General features: G+C 35.7%; 1 long non-coding RNA gene across 1 annotated transcript in view; it reads right to left on the bottom strand.

Annotated features, from left to right (window-relative positions):
- Positions 1-20,976, bottom strand: part of LOC138146679 (uncharacterized) — a 37,717-nt gene extending 16,741 nt beyond the window's left edge. Inside the window, exons 1-4 of the long non-coding RNA XR_011164562.1 lie at positions 20,702-20,976; positions 18,647-18,747; positions 16,802-17,039; positions 5,759-5,978 (exon numbers count right to left, since the gene is read on the bottom strand). This is a non-coding gene — a long non-coding RNA (uncharacterized lncRNA). The remainder of the gene's footprint in view (positions 1-5,758; positions 5,979-16,801; positions 17,040-18,646; positions 18,748-20,701) is intronic.
- Between the last annotated feature and the right edge of the window lie 631 nt (positions 20,977-21,607).

A 21,607-nucleotide genomic window follows, 5' to 3' on the forward strand; every position in this document is an offset into this window, starting at 1 on the left:
TCATTTTGGGGGGGATGGTCATATACTGATAAGAAACATTCCAATTTGACTGAATTTTAGGCAAACATTTAATGTATGTAAGCTAGAGAGCATGATAGAGTTATGAAGTGACTTCATTAATTTGGAGTTCTCTATGATTTTATACCTTTCAAGTTATATATTTCTTGTGATTTCCACAGTACTTTAACAGTAACAAATTATATGATATTTGGGGTGCCATGAATAAAGAATTGGCCCTGCAGTCAGGAGGACGTTAGTTCAAATCCAGCCTCAGACACTTAACACTTACTAGCTATGTGACATTGTACAAGTCACTTAACACTAATTGTCCTGCCTTCCTTCCTACAAAAAGCAAAAAAAAAAAATTACATGATGATTGAAAAACCACCTTGATCTGTTTATATTTAATGATATCCAACTCAATAGTTGGTACTCTTTTCCTCAACAAGTATAAACCAATTAGAAACTCTCATCTTCATTCCCCCAATTTCTTAATATTCAAGGCACTTTTCTATCATAAAATTGTACGTTTGTGAAGACAGATTAGGATGTACAGCTGAAATAATCAGATAATTGTATAATACACCATTAAATGCTAAATGGAATGGTCCAGATGTAATTCACTCTAGGTTGACAAAAAAGCATGAATTTTTGTCTGGGCTAGCTCTGTCAGGGAAGGTTTCATGAAGAAAGTAGGACTTAGGTTGTTTTGAAAGTTCAGTAATTTTTAGGTAGGCAGTATGTATAGGGAAGAGGAAAGGGATGGAGAACAGGGATTAGTTTTATAGTGAGGAAGACACTTGATGAAATGTAAAGAAGCAGGAATTCACTGAAAGTATTCAAAGGATCCCCACAAATTAGCTGACCTAGAGCAGAAGGTATATTATCAGAAAAGTAAAGTATTTCTTTCATAAGAGTTGGAACATTGTAGAGGGCATTTGTGATGGTGGAAAACTGCTCTTTCCATTAAATATTTTGTCCCTTTCTTTAAGACCTTTCTAATAACCCATGTCTATATTCATAAAGCAGTTTTTAGTATACAAGGGAATATTGGAAAAAAGAACACAACAAATATATGTACCTAAGGCATAAATATGGGATATATCATTTAAATTATTGAAAGAAATACTTGCTCTGATTGATTCCTCCTATTCTCCCAGAAGGCACAGTTAAAAAAAAATCTTAGCTAGATGATATTTTTTTCCTTCCTAGATATTTTAGAAGTAATTTTCTTCTTACAAACAAATTTTGCTTAACAGTGTGGAATAGTAAGAAGGGATGATACCCTGAGAGTCAGGAGGTCTGAGTTCTACTCCCTCCTTTGTCAGTAACTGATTTTACAAATTGAGTAGGCAGGCCATTTTTTTTTTCCTTTCTGGAGTTTAGTTTCCTTTCTTGTCAAAGAAAGGAGTTAGACTAGAAGATCCTCAAAAGTCCCTTCCAAGTTATAAAATCTTGTAAGTTTACATTTTATTTCCAGTTCCTCATGGATCTACCCCTCATTGGTGTATCTCAAACCTTCTATGATTTAGTAAATAAGCTTAAGGAAGGTTTAGGCAGCAGGGTGCTATAGTAGATAGAGTGCTGGACATTGAGTCAGGAAGACACGAATTCAAAAACAGCCTAAAACATTTACTAGCTATGTGACTCTCAGCAAAACACTTGACCACATTCAAAATTTGTTTCCTCATCAACAAATTTAAGAGATTTAATTTGATCATTTTCCCCCCAACTCAATTCCTGTTTTTCTAGTGGGATTTTGAGTGCAGATGCCTTACCACTTAGCCAATTTACATTATGACTAAATATCATTTATATTTCTCAAGGTAGATTATTATCACAATTTTCTTTCACAATAACCACAATATATTAAGCAGTGTGGTATATTTGATTGTATGGTTTTTTTTTTGGGGGGGGGGGGGATGAGGGGAGTCATGAAGACCTGCCTCCAAATCTATTTGTGTGATGCTAAGTCTTTCTGACTTTTTTACTTTCACCACTGTACTATATTATAGCACATATAAAAGACACCATAAATAAAACTGGAATACAGTCCTGTCTCAAAAAAAAAGAAAGAAAAGAAAAGAAATATTTATTATGTGTTAGATGCTTGCAATGGGCACCTATTTCTATGAACTGCATTTCAAGACTCTGATAATACAATTCAATAAAGAAATTTTATGTTAGACGTAGCCATGGTAGTAATTATCACTTACTATAATACTGCTACATGGGGGGTGGAGCCAAGATGGCAGAATAGAAGCACAAACTTGGCATGGGCTCCAGCTCCAACGACTTCCAATACCTGTAAAAAATGATTCTAAACAAATTTTAAAGCTACAGAACCCATAAAGTGACAGAGAAAAACTAATCTCCTGCTGAAGACAGCATGGTAGTCCGACAGGAATGGTTTATCACAGCGTGCTGGGAACTAAGTGCAGTCCCCCAGGAGCCAGGCCAGAGCAGACTTCAGGACAGTGAACCACCAGCAACTGTGGTGGTTTCCATACTTCTCAACTCACAAATGCCAAGGACAAAGTAAAAGGTCAGTGTAGAACTCTGTTGGAACAGGGGGGCGTGGGAGAGTGCAATCTGGTCCCTGCCCCTGGGGCGAGAAGTAACAGAGGCCCAGTAGCTATACAGCTCCACCACGTGGCTGCCTCAGGAGCTCCTGGCCAGCAGATCATAAGGGGACCAAGCAACCATTCAGAGGGTAATTGTTTTTGCTTTAACCTGCTTGGATCTGGATTGCGATCTTAGGCAGTGGTTCTGGGGTGTGTGGCCAGTGAGCCAGAGCTTGTGGGGGCTTTAGAGATGGCATCCTCCTAATAGCTCTGGCAGCTGTGAAAACCTAAGCAATTTGGGACAAAGCCCTCTCTGTTCTGAAAGCAGAGTTCTACCCTGGCAAAGAGTTCAAAAGTCAAGTAACTGATTGGCAACATGAGCAAGCAGAGGAAACGTAATCCTACCATAGATTACTTTTTTGGGCACAAAAAGGATCAAAGCATGAAATAGGAGGAAGACAAGGAAGTCAGAACTCCTTCATCAAAATCTCCCAAGAAAAATATGAACTGGTTATAGGCTATGGAAGAGTTCAAGAAGGATTTTGAAAACCAAGTAAGAGAGGTGGAGGAAAAATTGGGAAGAGAAATAATAATTATGGAAGAAAAATCAAGAAAAGTGTGTCAATAGCCTGACTGAAGAAAATAATACCTTAATAAACAGACTAACTCAAATGGCAAAAGAGGCCCAAAAAGCCAATGAGGAGAAGAATTCCTCAAAAAGCTGAATTTTCCCGATGGAAAAAAGGAATTTCAAAAACTCACTAAAGAGAATAACTCCTTCAAAATTAGATTGGAGCAAATGGAAGCTAATGACTTTAAGAGGAATAAATATACTATAAAACAGATCCAAACAAGCAAAAGAATAGAAGGCAATGTGAAATATCGATTTGGAAAAACCACTGACCTGGAAAAGAGATAAAGGAGAGAGAATTTAAAAATTGTTGGACTACCAGAAAGCCATGATTTTAAAAAGAGCTTAGACACCATCTTTCAAGAAATTATCAAGCAAAATTGCCCTGATATTCAAGAACCAGAGTGAAAAATAGGAATTGAAAGAATTCCCTGATTGCTTTATGAAAAGATCCCAAAAAGAAAATTCCTAGGATAATTATAGCCAAATTCCAGAGTTCCCAGGTAAAGGAGAAAATACTACAAGCAGTCAGGAAGAAACAATTTGATTATTGTGGAAATACATTCAGGATAACACAAGACCTAGCAGCTCCTACATTGAGGGATTGGAGGGATAGGAATATGAAATTCTGGAGGTCAAAGGAGCTAGGACTAAAAGCAATAATCACCTACCCAGCAAAACTGAGTATAAAGCTACAGGGGAAAATATGATCATTCAATGAAATAGAGGATTTTCAAGCATTATTGATGAAAAAAAGAGAGCTGAACAGAAAATTTGACTTTCAAATACAAGAAGCAAGAAAAGCATGATAAGGTAAACAGGGAAAAGAAATCATAAGGAATTTATTAAAGTTGAACAATTTACATTCCTATATGGAAAAATGATCATTTTAACTCATGAGACTTTTCTCTGTATGACAATAGCTGAAGGGAATATATGTATACATACATACATATATATGTATAGGAGGATGTATGTGTATATAAATATATATGTGTGTGAGCATATGTATGTTCATGTATATATAGCCTGAGGGTACAGGATGAGTTGAATAGGAAGGGATGATATCTAAAAAGTAAAATTAAGAGGTGAGTGAAGAATTTATTGGGAGAATGAGAAAGGGAGAGATAGATTAAGATAAATTATCTCATATAAAAGAGGCAAGAGAAAAATGTTACAATGGAGGGGAAGAGCAGGAAGGTGAAAAGGAATTAGTTTCATTGAGTTTGGCTTAAGGAGGAAATAACATACACACTCAATTGGGTATCTTATACTACAGGAAAAGAGCAGGGTAGGGGACAAAGGGGGTGATGATAGAAGGGAGGGCAGATTCGGGGAGAAGGTAGTTAGAAGTTAACATTTTTGAAGAGGGATAGGGTCAAAGAGAAAATAGAATAAATGGGGCGGATAAGATGGAGGGAAATATAATTAGTCTTTCACAATATAACTATGGAAATGATTTGGGTAACTACACATGTACAACCTATATTGAATTGCTTATCTTCTCAGTGGGGATAGGCAAGGTGGGAAGAAAGGAAAAAATCTGAACTCTAAAACACTGCTACATGCTCTGTAAAGGTTTTGGAGCAACCCAGTCTTAAAATGAAAACTTAACCAGATATGAATTTATACTTTTACTTGTTACAGTGAAACTGTGAAAAAGAGTCAGGAAATTGTAAAGAGGCAAGTTCAGGCTCAGTGGCAACATACAAACTAAGTCAAAACCAAAACCAAACCAAAAACCTTTTTGACTATTGGAACTGTGCAAAATTGGAGTGGGCTGCCTAGAGAGGTAATAGGTTCTCTCTCCTTGAAGGCCTTTAAGCATAGGCTTGATAGTCACTTGTCAGATATGTTACAGTGCAATTTCCATTTATATATGAATTTGATAAGATGATCATTGAATTCCTTTCTGACGTCAAATTCTGTGATTTTGACCACCAGAAGTCCTAAAAGTCACTTCATTTCCCAAGTTCAATCAGTCTCTTGCTTACACACATTCCATCCATCCTTACTGCCAAACACATAGGCCAGTTTGATTCCAAGATTAAGTGAGCTAATTTCCCATTATATTGCTCCCCTGAACAACTACCGTGTTTCCCCGATCATAAGACCTATCCTGAAAATAAGCCCTCCCCTTACTGTGTAAGATTCCTCTAAAATAAGCCCTCCCCCGAAAATAAGCCCTATTGAGATTGCTACTGTAGTGAAGGTGATCCCCTGTGCTACACGCTACATTACGGTACCCTCTGTATGCACCGTCCCCCTCCCCCCGGGTGAAACACACGCCGCACTCCAAGCTGCATCCAATCAGAGCTGCAGCAGTGAGCGCGTCATCCTGTTCTTCCCCAGTGATTTGCTTGCTGGCGCCATTGAGAGCAGTGCCACGGCGGAGAGCTGAGGCAGGACAACATAAGCCCTCCCCTGAAAATAAGCCCTCTGGTGTTTTTCTTTCCAAAAAAAATAATAAGACAGTGTCTTATTATCGGGGAAACACGGTAGGTAGAAGCAGTGGTATGACCATCTGGCATTTGTTTAGTTGATCCAAACAGTTGGTACTTACCATCTTCATCCTAAGAAAATATCTCTTCTGTCTCTTTCTCATTCAATGCCTTCTACCAGATCCATCCTTCCTACTGTATGATACTGCTTAGGAATGTGCCAGAAACTTTGACTTCAAAATGTTGTGAAACTCACTGTTACAGAGGTAAACAGAAGTTCCCATGTTGCCCTTCAGGCAATTGCCTTCACTTTTAGAAAGCCTCTACTTTATTAGAATCCTCCTAGAATAAAACAAACAAACAAACAAAACAAAGAAATCCACTATTTTATGACTTTTAACTATTAGCACTTATCAAACTATTATCTGCCACATATCTCTGTACCTCTCAAAATAGTTTATTTCAATTCACATGCACTCATGTTAAAATGCTGTCATTTAACATGCTATGACTTTAAAAATTCCAAATTAATATTAGTGAATAACTGGCAAGTATATTTTATAAAATGTTCATTTCCCATCATCTTGCAATTCATGGCATACTTTACATTTTATGTAAAATTGCAAGTTTTCATCAGATAACTGAAGAAGAATTTAATAGCAACATAAAATTTTAAAATGTAACTCTCTATATTAGCTCTAACTACCAACATACATTTTTTACAACCTAACAAGGCTCATGCCATTATTCAGTACCAATACAGGATTGCAGAGCTACTAAACAAGTCTCCTAGTTCCTTTTATTAACTTTTTCTTATTTCTGATCTACAACTTTCTCTTGGGCTTTTTATTTCATCTGGGAACTAAGAACTAGATATACATTTTTGCAGGAGGATGCTCAATGCAGAATTTTATATTCATTCAGCTTATGTAAGTAAAAAGTATTAATTACAGATTTTAAGTTACATCTATAATATTTTCCTTTCACTGGATAGTGTTTTAATTACATATTTTAAGTTACATCTATAATATTTTCCTTTCACTGGATAGTGTTTGTTTTTAAATTATCATCCATCTCCAAGGTTAACATTTATAGATTTAAATTCACAAAATGTGAATATTTGTGCTAGGTCCATGCCTCTTTTCTTTTCAGAAGTTAAATAATTAGAGTGTTTTAATAATTGCCATTTTATTAATTCAGGTATTCACTAAATTACCTGAAACATCTTTTTTTTATTATTGTTGTTTGTTTAGTTCCTATTTTAAGGTTCAACATAGGGCAACATCAAAAGATAACCTCCCTCATATGGTCCGTATACTGTTTCATCCTTGTTTTGAAAGGCTACATTTGAGTGACAGCCCCCTAGCAAGGCTCCTAATTATTATGGATTTTTTTTCTTTGATGCACATTGTTGTCATTTAGTAGCTCAGCTCATGATATCAATTCCTGGCATGTAGTCCACTGGAACAGAAATGACTCCTGGCCATTGCTAGACTGGAATTAGGCAGAAACAAAATACCTAGAATTTACAATCTGAATTAATACCAATTTGTTAAAAAAAAATGCTTAGTAAAATGATAGATAGGATCATTTCTGTTCTGATAATTTTCTTTTTTTTTCTTTACTTTTTGAAGGAGGGGGGAGGCAAGGCAAATAGGGTTAAGTGACTTGCCAAAGGTCACACAGCTAGTTTTTGTGTTGTGTGTGAGGCTGGATTTGAACTGAGGTCCTCCTGACTCCAAGGCTGGTGCTCTATTCACTCTAGAAGCCCCCTTATCATTTTCAAATATGCCCTTTTACTATTCCTCAAATATATCAAGCAAAAGGATAGTTAAAGGATGTAGTTATATAAATTAAGGGAACTGTGGAAAAGGTTACATATCCTGTAGACAGATAGTAATCATGCTAAGAAACAGATTTTTAGGTAAAAATAATGCAAGTTAATATTATTAGTAGTAATGCATATTTACTAGGTGACTTTAGGTAAGTCATTTTAGGCATTTTGACCTCAGTGTTATCTTTTTATCTAGAAAAGGAAAGAACTGGACTCAATGGCCTCTAAATTCAGTCTAGCTCCAAAGCTATGATGATCCTCTAAATAATATTCAGCAAAAAGAGGTTAAAAACTTGCATGCACTTGAAAAATTAAATACAGAAGTGAGAGAAACCAAGTATACTTATAAGAAGTTAGAATTATAACTTAAATGAACAACAGAGATGATCTACTCCAACCCCCTCATTTTCCAGATGTGGAATCAAAGGCCTCTGGAGGTGAAATAACAAACAAAGTAGCACAGGTTGTGACTGCAAGAACCATTTCTTTAACCAAAGTATTCTCGTCCTAAAGCCAATATTCTTTCCACTAAACTCTACTGCCTCTAGGTAACAATACCTACAAATCAGTTACAACTTTGACTAGGAAACCACAACATAGCAGCAGTCATAGCAGCATAGATTAGCAGCAATTTAAAAGGGTATTTATGAGGATTGCTCTCATGAATCCTATATAGATTTATTTTTTTTAATACAAATCATCTGGAGTTTTCCTTCTTAAACTTTAGATCAATTTACTTTGAGTTTTTTCTCCTATACCTGGTTACTTTGGGGGGGGGGGTTATCAATATTAAAAAAAAACATGTAAGTGCTAGTTTGATTATACTTATGAATGGTTCGGATACATAAATGATCCATATGCTTCTGGGTGGTAAATCATCATCCCTCATTGTTGCTCTCTCCAGAGATGTGACTGTCAAAGAGATTTTTCACTAGGCTATATTCAAAGAGTTAGTTTCACTCAGGTTAGTCAAATGACTACCCAGGTGATGGACTTCTGCTACTTGCAAAGATGTTAACTAGCAATTCTGGCAATTGGATTAATCATCATAAAATATCTTTGGGGAAAGCATCATAAAAATCACACAATCATTTTAGCACAAATTAATTGTGGAAGGTGAAGGGATTTTGAGGAACCACTCTGGTCCTTAGAAAACTGGGAATTTCACGGAGGCACAGAACTCAAGAGACCTACCCAAAGTCTAGCTGCTCTGATAAGAAAGTGTACACTTTGGTAGATTAATTTGTAGGTAATTTTGCTAACAAGAAATAGGCTCTCTGATCTCCCTGCCAAAGAAGTCAAAGTGTTGCCAGTAACCTCTATATTTTGGCCTTCAGTGGAAAAGCCTTTGGTGAACTTTTTGGCTATTTATGACTCTCCATGCTTACATAATATGTAGGCATCAATGAAATCAAATTAATATGAGCCATTCTTGCCAATTGTCAGCTTTTATAGTTTTTAAACAATAACTGTTTGGCTTTTCCACACTTAAGGGCAAAAGATACTTCATTGTACCAAACTCATTCTCCCAATTATAATTTCTTTATATCCCAAGCAAGAAATTTTCTACTTCACAAGTTATAATTGTATGAGTTATTCAGTATATTTCCTCTCCTCTTGAGATTGCATTAAAAAATGTTTGGCAAAGTTCTTCAATATAATATCCTTCCAAACAATTTGTTAAAACTATAAGAAGTATACATAGTATTAACGAAACAAATGGGAGATCTCTGAGAATTTGTAGTAACTCAGGTGGAATGATGAGGGATAAAATATAACAATGGAATTGGCAGCTGGGTCCTGTGTCATGTGGCCACAGTCAAAACTAGATGAGGAAGAAGTTTCCTGCCCGGTCCCCATCCTTGCTCTGCAGGGCCTTCTGTACCCTTGAATAAAGGAAACCCACTCTAAATAATATAATTGTCTTAGAGCTGATAGGAACCTCATAGGTCATCCATCTCACCCCAGCTTCATTTTAAGGATAAGGAAAATGAGAAGTAGAAAACTTTTGTAATTTATCTAAGGGACAGGCTGAGATAGGCTTTGAACCCAAGTCTCTCTCTCAATCTGGTGTTGTTTGCAATACAAGTGAATGAAGAAGCTGTAGGAAACTGAAAAAGTTCTTCTGACTCTTCTAGAAGAAAGTGGGTTGAGATTATCCTTCATCACAAGAGTGATATCCTTTATCACAGGAGTGGGAGGGGGATGAAATGGAGTAGCATTAGATCATGCCACCACCACCAGAAAAATTGGGAAGAGGTAGGAAAATCTGTTTAAGACAGTGTTGACCATAGTGCTTAATAACAAGTAGATTAAATTCCACTTCAATAAGTCTTATGAACAGAGAATGTGGGGAGGGGTAATTTTTTTTCCATTTACAAAAAAGGTTGCTACAGACCCATAAACCTGAAGGGGACTCTATTAAGGCATGTGGCAAGAAAAGAGTTGGGTCATATATTTGTATGTATGCACACCTATATATGTATACATGTATAAATTTGTGTATATAAACATACACATATGGATATCCCTTTAGTTGTGTTATTTTCCTGTATGAAATCTTACTTTTAGCAAAGGTGTCTCTTTAAACCAGGAGTAACAAACTTGAGTCTTTCATTTGGTATGAAAAAAATATCTTCTGAAGGCACAACAATGGAACCTTTGAAAAGAGACGTTCATTCTGTGATACTAAGTATGGGGGAAAATTGTAAAAATACAAATAGAAGTTCTGCACAGAGATGTCAAAATAATAAGCTAAGTCACTCAGACAGGTTAAGTGAAATAAGTCAGTCAAAGAAATTGGCTAGTCAATTTAGCCAAAGTGGTAAATCTAATCTTATACAATTTTTCTGTTAGAAGTTATTTCTTTTGCTAGTGGTGCTTTTATGTAGCATCCCTTTCTCTCCATCCCCAGAGACTAGCTGAATCAATAGAACTGAGCAAAATTGTTCCTCAAAAGGAGGCAGAATCCTTGAAAACACGTCCAAGTTGAAATGCCTGCTATATTGCCTTGCAAAATTGATATAAGGGACAGTTATGTGACATATGAGAAAAAAAATTCCATTGCTACTGTTCCTAAATCTATACATAGAGGCACTTCCAGGCTGCTTCAGATAGATTTTTTGGGTAGAAATCAAGGTCAGCCAAGATCACTTCAATTGCACTGAAAGGACAGAATGAGAGATGAATAACATAGCAATTCTATAGTACTCAAGTCTCAACTGTGACATCTTCACTCAAGTCATAATTTCAGATTGTGATTTCTGTACCAAAATCGTCTATTCATCTATTGCTGCCCAGCATCTATTGCTTCTTTCTAAAGCCTCCCAAATATATATGTACTTTGTAGATCATATACTGTTACCTCATCTTATACATACATATATATATACATGTGTGTATTTATATGTGTATATGTATGTATATTTACATACACATACATACACACAGTCTAAAGATTTACTGAATAATAGCATTTCTGAATTTTCAATATTAATTGAGAGGATATTCTTTGTTTATTGTTGAGGATTTCTGTGATGATACTTAATCCTCAGAAAAAAATAGTTTATAAGTAACAAAATGAAGTGTGAAAAAAGGAGATCTAGAAAGTATCTTTGAAATTATGTAGTTTTACATCCTAAATTTGCAGATGAGGAAACTTAGAGAGGTCAAGGAATTTCTTCAAATTCATCAAGTTTGTAAGTATGATATGAATGATTCAGAGCCTTAAGCAGTGATTTTCAACACTCATTAGAAACATAGGTTCAAATCCAGTTACTAATATAATAATAATAACAATTAAATAAGTAGTTGACAAATTCATTTGAGTGTGTGACTCCTTCACATTACCCTGTGGGGAAGAAACAGAGAGAGAACAGAATATTTGGATCCTCTTAGATGAGAGATCTTAAGACACCAAGAATTTGCTTCTAGTATGTCCCCAGCCCAGGAACAGGGTTGGAGATGGAAAGGATAGCTCAGGTAATAATTCATTTAAACAGCCACTACTATGAGGAAGTGTGCCAAAGATTACCTTTGAAACATATGTGGCAGAAAATAACAAGAAAGACACTGTATGAATATATTTGTGATCAGGAACTTCACACCTCTGTATATCTAACCTGGTCTAACTGCCTCCATTTCAGCCAATTCCTCCTTAGTTCATTGGGTAGTGATGCTACTGAAGCTGCAGCTTCCAAAGTGTGTTTCTGAGCCTAGGTGGATGGCTCCTCTGCTAAACTGAAATTGACAATTTGAAAACAATCTAGCAATGCAAGTTTTCAAAGAGGTGTCAAGGACATATTTGTAGCTAATTGAGTCTTTCTCCCTAATGCAATTAGAAAATATTGAAAGAACATTAGAAGAAGCAATTAATAAATGTTTTTTGAATTGAACTAATCATTTCAGGGCTAACAAATGAAATTGATTATTAATTCATGTTGAAGACAAAAGAGGCTTAATCAAGAGGGGTCAATCTTGAAGACAAGAGAGTTTCTCTTCAGAGAACCCCTTTATGTTAGGTCAAACTATCTATCAACTCATCTATGTTATGTCCCCTCAGGAACTCATCAAAAATGAAAACTCCTAAAGGGATTAACTTGCTGCTTCTGCCTAGAGGCCGGAGTCATTTATAATTTTGAGTTCTGCTTGGTTTAAAGGAATCTATAGGTGTAGGAAGTAACATAGCTTATCAGTGGGAAGAGGGGAGGAAGTAGTTAGGGATGATCATAGAGGGAACAGAACAGGGACAGTGAAACAAGACATTGAAGGACTGGTCAATTACCTATTTTGTTCAACTACGATTCAAATTCACTAAGTTTTCATATCAGATAGGTGTTTTTGGTTTTGAGGACATCCATTGCAACTGTCTCTCTATTCCTCTCCCTTCCCCCACAATAGCCATGTACACTTCAATATTTTTTCTTGGATTATAAGGCATTATATTAGGAATTAGGAGGTATGATGGAGTTTTATAACAGATATTCATTTATATTTTGGTGTAGTAGAGAGGAAGTTCCCCCTCCCAATGAAAAGATTCAGTTTCAGGTCCTATTCTTGACACATATTTTTTGTGTAACTATGAATGATTCAATTTAATTCTTTGTGTTCTTAGAAACCTTTTTTTATGAAAATAATTTTCATAACAACTACTGATTTGCACTTGAAGAGAAAGTTTCCATACCAGATATTACCTGTAAAATATAATTACAAATATGGACAAAACAAGGTATTCACTCTTTACAGGTTTTGAAATGTAATTGTATTTTCTGAGATACATCCATTTCCTCCCATTTATGTCATGAACGATGTCAATCTCAAATGAAAATGCACCAGCTTTTTAAAAAAATCTCCAATTACAGATTTTTCAATTCAGCTAGCAATATGTTCAAATGTATAGTTCACCCTCTTTTTCTACATTTGAACCATATAAGCAGCTTCATTTTTTCCCCAATTTACTCCCTTGGATTTGAGATAATTTGTAAGTAAAAATATATATTTAATATAAGCCAAGTTCTAAGAACCAATCCATAGATCATACTATTCTAACACCTAACTATGTTGCAGATTTATTTGTTCTTTGATAAAATACTTTCTTTACAGAAAACTTCACCTCAATAATTTACAACTAGTTTCTTTCAAAAAATCAACAACTTTTTTCAAACTTCACGTACACCTGATTTGGGAAAATTGAGTTTCAAGGTATCACCTCTTTAGCATACTAAACCTTCTATCTATATGAATCTAAACTTGTCTTTGAGATCTGCAATAAATTTGCTGAGATCAGTGCCCTACTCAGTAAAAATATGTAGCACTTAAAATGAGTATATCCCTGTGGGCATTCCTAAATCAAGGAAATCTGTGTTCTATCATTTTGTTGAGTAGAGATTTTCCATTAAAAAAAAGTAAATTGTGCATTTTGAATGGTTGAAGACTCATCATAATTGGTGAAATTTGGGTTTTAAGTGACTTGTGCTTGGTCACAAAACTGTCACATGTCAGATCTGAAACTTGGTCTCTCCTGTCTCTGAGCCCTGGGCTCTTCTTTTTCCTTCTTCACAGTATATCTCAGCAGAATAAGAAAAAAAAGAAAGGTTAAGTAAAATTCCAATTGAAAACAAGCAAGCCCTTACCATCCACTTAATTAACTTCAGTTATCATTAAGCATGCACCCATTTTGCTTACCTTTTCAGATTTTATTTATCTTAAGAGACTTAGAAATTTTATTTTCTATTTCTTGTTGTTCTCCACACTATGTATTATATCTTATATGTAATGAGTACTTGATATATTTTGAACTGGGTTTATTCATGGAAGAGGGGATACAATGTTATCTTGTTTTGCTCCCACAAAAGCTACTGGAAAATAATCAGTAGCTGTGGGGAAGCTTACTTATCTTATTTTACTAAAACCCTGGTCTTCCTGGAACTATGACAATGGCCAGAGGGAACTAGAAAGGTGCGGGTGTGGCACACAACTCTGGACTTTAGAAGAAGTCACATTAGGTCCCTCACTACCAAGCCTATGTAATCTACATATAGTCTACATATAGAGAGGGAATATAGGGAAATAAAGTGAAGAATTGGAGGAATTTGACTAATTCTAAGTCTACCAGGAAGGACAGAACTATGTAACCTCACTCCTGCTTTTCTGCATCAGTGTGGGTGTGTACCTAGTGAGTACCACACCAAATTCCTTGTTGGAAACATAATAAAGGCATTCCTCTGCACATTCTGTTTCTGAGTTCTTTCAGTGAGAATGGGTTTGCTGTTTTAAGGGGTATATCTTATGGATCTTTCTAAGGGCACCCAGGGAAGAAGTGAGTAGCAGAAGCACTGGGCTCACTCTCTGACCCTACCTGGGAAGTCCTGTGATTCCCACAAGCATGTTTCTCACATCCATAATGTGTAGAAAGGAAGGAGAAAAGTATCTATTAAGCTTCTCCAATGTGGCAGGTACTTAACTAGGTTGCTTTCCAAATACTAACTTGTTTGATTCTTGCACCATCCCTGGAAGTTGTTATTGTTATACTCATTTTTTCACATAAAAAAAAAAAAAACTTAGAGAAAGTTCAGTGACTTGCCTATAGTCGCACAACTACAAAATGTCTGAAGACAGATGTGAACTTACATCTTCCTGCCTTCAAATCTAGAACCTATCCAAACCAGGAAGTCCTTTGTTTATGTATTGAATACTGGCTATATGACTGTTGGTTAAAAGATTTCAAGTTATTTTTCCCCAGTGAGCTTGCTAAAATTATAAATTATAAAGGAGTTGAAGATCTGCATTGGTAGAAGGCATTCCTCCAAACCATTGAAATGATTGGTACTGTTTATTTTTTTTTTTGCTTATTGGAGGACTTGCCCAAAGTCACAAGGCTAGTAAGTGTGTTAAGTGTCTGAGGCTGAATTTGAAATCAGGTCCTCCTGACTTCAAGGCCAGTGCTCTTTTCACTACACCACCTACCCACCCTGTGATTGGTGTTTGGTATAGGAATGGAAATTTAAGATCTTCCCTGCCCCTAGACCCTTTGATAGGCTTAAGTGATTCTGAGAACCTTCTTTGATTTGAAAATATACTCCCCCCTAGTAGGCTGAATGTGGTCATATGGAGCCTGTGGTAGGAGGCTTGTTTTTACTTTTTGATTGGGCAGTGGGTCAAGAGGACTGTGACATTCTGTGATCTCAGAGTATGCTATTTATACTCTGATGTGAGGTTTTACTTTGGGGCTCACTTTGAGAAGAGTTTTGTGATTTGACCAGATGAGACTCTGAGCAGCCATTGAGCCCCCAGGCTTTCAAACCCTAGATGTTTGTGCTTCCCTCTCTGGTCACTGTGACTAGGTATGGAAGTAAGGATCAGACAGTTAGAAACCTGTCTGCTTGTAACTTCTGCTTGTAACTTGTTCTAGCAACAAGCACCCTGGTGTCCCCAGGGTGGCTGCTCACACAGGTTCTTAGATCTGCTTTGATAAAGGAAAGCAACTCAAAATGGGTTAACAAGCTTACTTTAATCCGTCAGGCATCTATCGTTTACCTTGTTCAGGGGAAAGAGGTCAGCACCCCGAACTTCAGAATACAGGCAGAATTATCAAGACAGAAACAGATCAAGTAGACAGATTTCCAAACTGTCCAACCATTACATCCATACCCAGTCAACATCTGGGTTTCAACATCTGGGTTTTTCAAAGCCAGGGGGGCTCTGGACAACGGCTTCCCAGAATCCAGATCAAATCACAGAACACTTCTCAAAGTGAGCCCCCAAAACAAAGCTACACATCAGGGCTTATATAGCCTTCTCCTGGCTCAGAGAATGTAACAACCTTATTGACTCATTGGCCAATCAAGAAGTATCTACTGAAAAACAAGCCTCCCACCCCAGGCTCCAGGTACACTTTAGCCTAGGGGCAGAGAAGATCTTTAAATTTGCATTTCCATTACACTTGTTTGTGTTATCTGAAATTTGGGGTGCTGACCTTTTTCCCCTGAACTAGGTTCATATGTTTGACTAAAGCAATATTGTTAACCCATTTTCAGTTGCTTTCCTTTAGAAAAGCAGATCTAGGAACCTATGCTGGCAGCCATCTTGGGGGTGCTTGGGTGCTTGCTGCTACAGTGTTGTTAAAAAAAAATCCTTTAACTATTAGTATTCTCTCTCACTTCCATTCAGTAATATTGTTTTCATTTTAGAGTAGAAACCAGGCCTCTGAGAAGGTGACTTGGTACAAAGTTATAGTTAGCAAATGGAAGGACTTGGACTCAATGACTGTTTTCTGACTTCAATTCCCAGGCTTTTTCCATCACAGCACATTCTCTTTCATAGAGCTAAAGTTAGACTTTCTACACAGCCAAGTGAAACAATTTAAAAGACAATTCTAATTTATATGTATGGCTTTAGAATGGAAACAAGACAGCCATAAACCAAAGATGTATACATATTTCCATTCTGATTAGATACAGGCAAAGAAATTTTGGTTTTCTTATTAAAGAACTCAGTGCTATCCTTCATAAAAATAATTTTCACATACACACACATATATCAAAAGTCTTAAGTTCAAATTTAACATTCCTAAAAGGCAAAATAACATTGCTAAACTGAATGAAATTATTTCCTTAGAAGATTGCAGTTATTCCTTTAAATCACAATATTTCTGAACATGTTTCCATATCCTGCCAGTGAAATGCAGGTTACAGGGCAATCTCTCGCCTATTTCTTCCTAGATACTAAAAACTTTTTTATAATATTAGCTTTATTAACCTCTGTGACATTATTGTAAGAAAGGAATGAATGGAATAAAATCACTTTGTCTTAACAAAAAAGAAAGACAACTTACCCATTTACTTTATATGCTTAGGAGAGGCAGTAAACATGACATGATGGAAATAGCTCTTGGTCTGTCATCAGGAAATATGGTTTGAATCTGAATTGTGTTATTCATATCTGTGGAACTTGTATCAAATCACTTCACTTATATGGATGTCAAATTCTTTCTTTGTATAATCAGAGGTTTAGGCCAAGTAATTACTAAGGTCTCTTCTTGCTCGCAGTAGCTTCTTACCCAGACGTATGACCTATATAAAATCAATAAGGTAATGAAAATCAAAGCTGGTACATTCAAAGATGCTTCTCATGAATGTATACAAAATTGAACTAAAATAGTCACTAGAAAATGGGAAATAAGGAAGATGAAAAAGTTTATAATTTGGGGAGTCTCACAGTGTTCTAGGTACCACATCCAGTGTTCTTATTGCTAAATCCTGATGTGATACCTTTGTCAAGTACTTCAAAATACTATCATTATGACCTACCATTTAAAAATAAATTATTTCAAATTCACATGCAATTATTTATTACCTATCTATATTTGTGACTTATGCACCTACTCCATTAACACTCACAATACTATAAATTTAAGAAGTACAGAGACTATGTTTCTCTAACCTTCTTACCTCCCCCAATGCTTAATACAATGTTCTACTTGCAACTGATGCTTGATCTATGTTTATTGAAATTCGATTAAAATACTAGGTGACATATAAAGTTATATAGTCAATATGACTAGACAATCTAAATATCACATTATATATTCATCTATTTTGTTTCTATAAACCTTCTTTGATCCCTAGCACTCTTGAAGAAAAAAAAAAAACATGCATTGACAGTGGCCAAAGCAGGTCTCTTATTTGCATAGCAGAAAGTGCTGGATTTTTCTTTTAATTTTTAAACCAGTTTTAAAACCTTCTCCTCCAAAATCTCCTAGAGGGAAGAGTAAATGAGGTGACACATTTACATATATTCTTGTGGCTCCTTTGCTAGCTATATAACAACAGGGAATTAAGAGCATTTACCACTGACTGCCTCTATTGCTATTGGATGTCTTCTCCCTAAGTCCCACAGGTAATCTTGGAAAGAATGATTGATTAGCATTTACTAACTTTCTTTGATCCAATACATGTGTGTTAACTGACCAGTCAATGATCTGGCCCTCAGTTGACATTGATGAATAGATGGACATATTTGTAGTATTAGAGAGATAAATTATTTTAGGAAAAGAAATCTATTTCACATTCAATTGACACTGTGCTTTTAATCTATCCTGTAGAAAACAAATCCTTGGTTATTGTAAGTACTCTCCTTTGGGTGTGTGTGTGTGTGTGTGTGTGTGTGTGTGTGTGTGTAACTTTCTAGAGTTTGAGAAGAGGAGGAAAGTAATTTATTTTTTATTTTATTTTATTTTATTTTGCTTTTTGGAGGGCAATTGGTGTTAAGTGACTTGCCCAAAGTCACATGGCTAGTTTTTGTGTTAAATGTCTGAGGCCGGATTTGAACTCAGGTCCTCCTGACTCTAGGGCTGGTGCTCTATTCACTGTGCCACCTAGCTGCATGGAAAGTAATTTCAATATTCTTATTTGTGAATAAATCATTGTGAGCTGTAAATATATATATATGTGTGTGTGTATATATACTTAATATATATTATCTAATATATAATATATACATGTTATATAAGTATATATAATACATACATGTTCTATATATGTATATATAATACACACATGAATGTGTTTTTGTGTGTGTGTTTGATTACGGGGGGTGGGGAAGAGAGAGAGGGATTATTTTTTATCTGTTGAAATTATTGCAGCTATTTCAAAGGCAATGTACTGAAAAATGTACTGACCTTGCAGTGCCTGAATTTGGGATCCACTTTCAGCTTTCTGGATAATGAATTGTGAATCCTTGGAAAAGACACACTGCCTCTCCTGGCCTCAGTTTTCTCAACTGTAAAATAAAGGAGCTAGTTTAGCTTTCTCTATGTTTTCTTCCAGCTCTGAAATTCTGTGATTCTATACTTATATTGAAATCACATTAAAGGAGTTGTGAAAATAAACTTGTATATGGATTGATTAGTTGTGCTATTGCTTCCAAATTAAGTGAAAGATTGGGTAAATCCATGGACAATACAGACCTAAACATCCTTACTTTCACAGGTCAGTGAAGAATGATACCTGTATAAAGAGGGCATAATAGTCAATGTAATTTGTTCCTGGGTTACTTTAGCTTAGTCATTCCTAAATCTCATGTTCAATATCTAATTACAAGACTTCCATTTCTGGCTTTCTATGGAAGACTAAAATGATTCCCAGGTCAGGTCTTATTTAGCTGAAAAACTATTGCACTAGGAGAAAGAACACATAAGTTCTATCTCTAGTTCTCTAATTTCTTAAGAAGTGGTAGCATTCCCAGATCTTATTTTTCTCATCTATTAAATAAGAGGATTAAACTAAAGAATCTTTGAACTCTAATATTCTTTGACACTACCCCAATGATATATTATCCATCAGTCAGCCAATAAACATGGATAAAGCACCTATGCTATTTTCCAGGCACTGTACTAAGCACTGGTGTTATAAAAGAGTGAAGGGGAAAAATTTTCTCTGTTCTCAAAGATCTCATGGTAATGGGGAAGATGTAATGCAAACAAATGTGTATAAACAAGTTATATACAGGGTAAATAGAAAATAATCCAAAAAGGGAAGGTAGTAGAATTAAGAGGGATTAGAACAAGCTTCCTATAGAAGGTGGAATTTTGGTTGGGATCCAAAGGAAGCCAGGGAAGTTAGAGGTCATGAGACAAGGAAGGAGAGCATTCCAGGTTTAAGGAACAGCCAGTGAAAATGTTGATAGATCCTCCCACATTGTGTTTTTCATTCAGGAGCTGCTCAATAAATATTTCTGATATCTTTTTAAGAATGCAGAGATATTAGTGCATATCCTGGGTGCTTCATTGGTAGTCACTGGATGCCAAGAGATCTAGAAAATGGTTGTGAGTAGATGCAGAGAATTTGTGGAAGGAATTAGACAAGAATCGACTTGATGTGAAGATATGGAAGGATTTGAAGGAATCTGCATCACTAGATAGGTACCTACATTAATGGGATCCTATTTTAATTTTGACTAATATTAAGCAGGTATCCATTTATTGTCTACATGTTATTACCCTGGGAATGTCCCTAGAAGTAAACCATGAGATATAATTTAGGTTAATTTCTGCTCCAAACATATTTACTCTGTCCCTAAATAAATTAGGGTTTCATTCCACATTCCATAGAACTGGCATTAAGAGACAAACTATTGTATAATAAATAAGAGAGGGACTTATTTTCTGGAAGACCTGGGTTTAACTCCTTATTCCAGACTTTTTCTACCATAGTTACCACTGATAAATCACTCATCATATTAGTTTAATCCCATGTATACAAAATAAGGATAACTGTAAAAACAAGGCTTAACAGGCACTTTTATATACTTAATTTCTGAAAACATTAAAGCACTCTGTCACCATCAGTCATTTGTCTTATTCATATTTTACTTCCTAGACTTGTTTTCATTGACCCAACTAAAAAAATTTACTTTTTTTCAGTTGTTGCTTAAAAAATCTAATAAATTTTCAACTATTGATGAGAATATTTCTAATAAAATTTCACTAAAACATGAATAGAAGGCTATTAGTCAGTGGAATATTTTTCTCCCTTGAACTTTTGAAACTATGTTTTAAATTAAGAAAAAAAGCAGGACACATTCCTATCTCATCTATACAGAAACTGGACTGAATCCAGTTAACAGATTCAAAGGACTGAGTCTGTATCTAGAGCCCATTTGATATGTCCTGTCAAACCCTTTTCTATCTCTATTCCCAGATTTTGAAACAGCTGGATTAACGTTCTTTACTTACTTTCATTCTCCTATACTTGTCTCTTTTCCAACTTCCAAGCAACCAGTTAGACACAGCTGAGTGAAATCCTTTCACTTTAAGGAGCAGCTCATGTTGACCTGGTTCCTATGGAGGTATCTGGTTGGGGCAAACTTTTCCAATTCTTCTCAATCAATGCAGCTTCACAGCCTTATAAGTCTAAGGCTTTTAGGTACATTGCCCAGACCTAGATCACATGTTGCTGATGTTTAATAAATGCAGCTTGATAAAGACAAATTCCTATGTCTTCCACAGAGTAGAATGAGGTCATGGAACAAAAGAAGAATACAAAAGCCTTTCTCCCATGGGACATGAGTTAAGTCCATGAGAATTCTTGTCTAGAAATAAAAGTGCTGAATCAATGAATAAAATGGAAAATTCCAAGCAGCCTCTCAGTACCTAAAAACAGAAATTTGGAAATAATATGATGCAAAAACTTGGCAACTACTTTCAGTTAAAGAATGAACCACTATCAACTCATTGCCCAGATGAATAATGTGTCACCACTTATGAAGATTTAAATATACCCTGCCACTTCCTTTTAGTATAAATGTAGTTTGGAGGTACATGCCAGGTGTTGTGGGTAAGAAAATTTAGACTGAAAGTTAGGTGCTGGGTCCTTTTACTGTTAATCAGGGTTAACATAATGATGTTTGGTTTAAAAGAAAGTATCCTGAACTGAGAATCAAGAAACCAGGTTGATTTGTAGTCCAGATTATAACTGATCTGTTGTGTAACATTGGATAATGGTCAGTCCTTTGTGAGGCTTAATTTCCTCACATGTAAAATAATCAGATTGGACTAGGTGATATCTAAGGAACTTTCAAGCACTAAGAACATGAATCTACGAATGAACCAAAGGAAAAAAATCACAACAAACCCCACAAA

This window comes from Petaurus breviceps, unplaced genomic scaffold (genome assembly GCF_028583685.1).
Source record: "Petaurus breviceps papuanus isolate PSGF00001 unplaced genomic scaffold, PetGlider_PUasm1.0 140, whole genome shotgun sequence".
Classification (NCBI taxonomy): domain Eukaryota; kingdom Metazoa; phylum Chordata; class Mammalia; order Diprotodontia; family Petauridae; genus Petaurus; species Petaurus breviceps.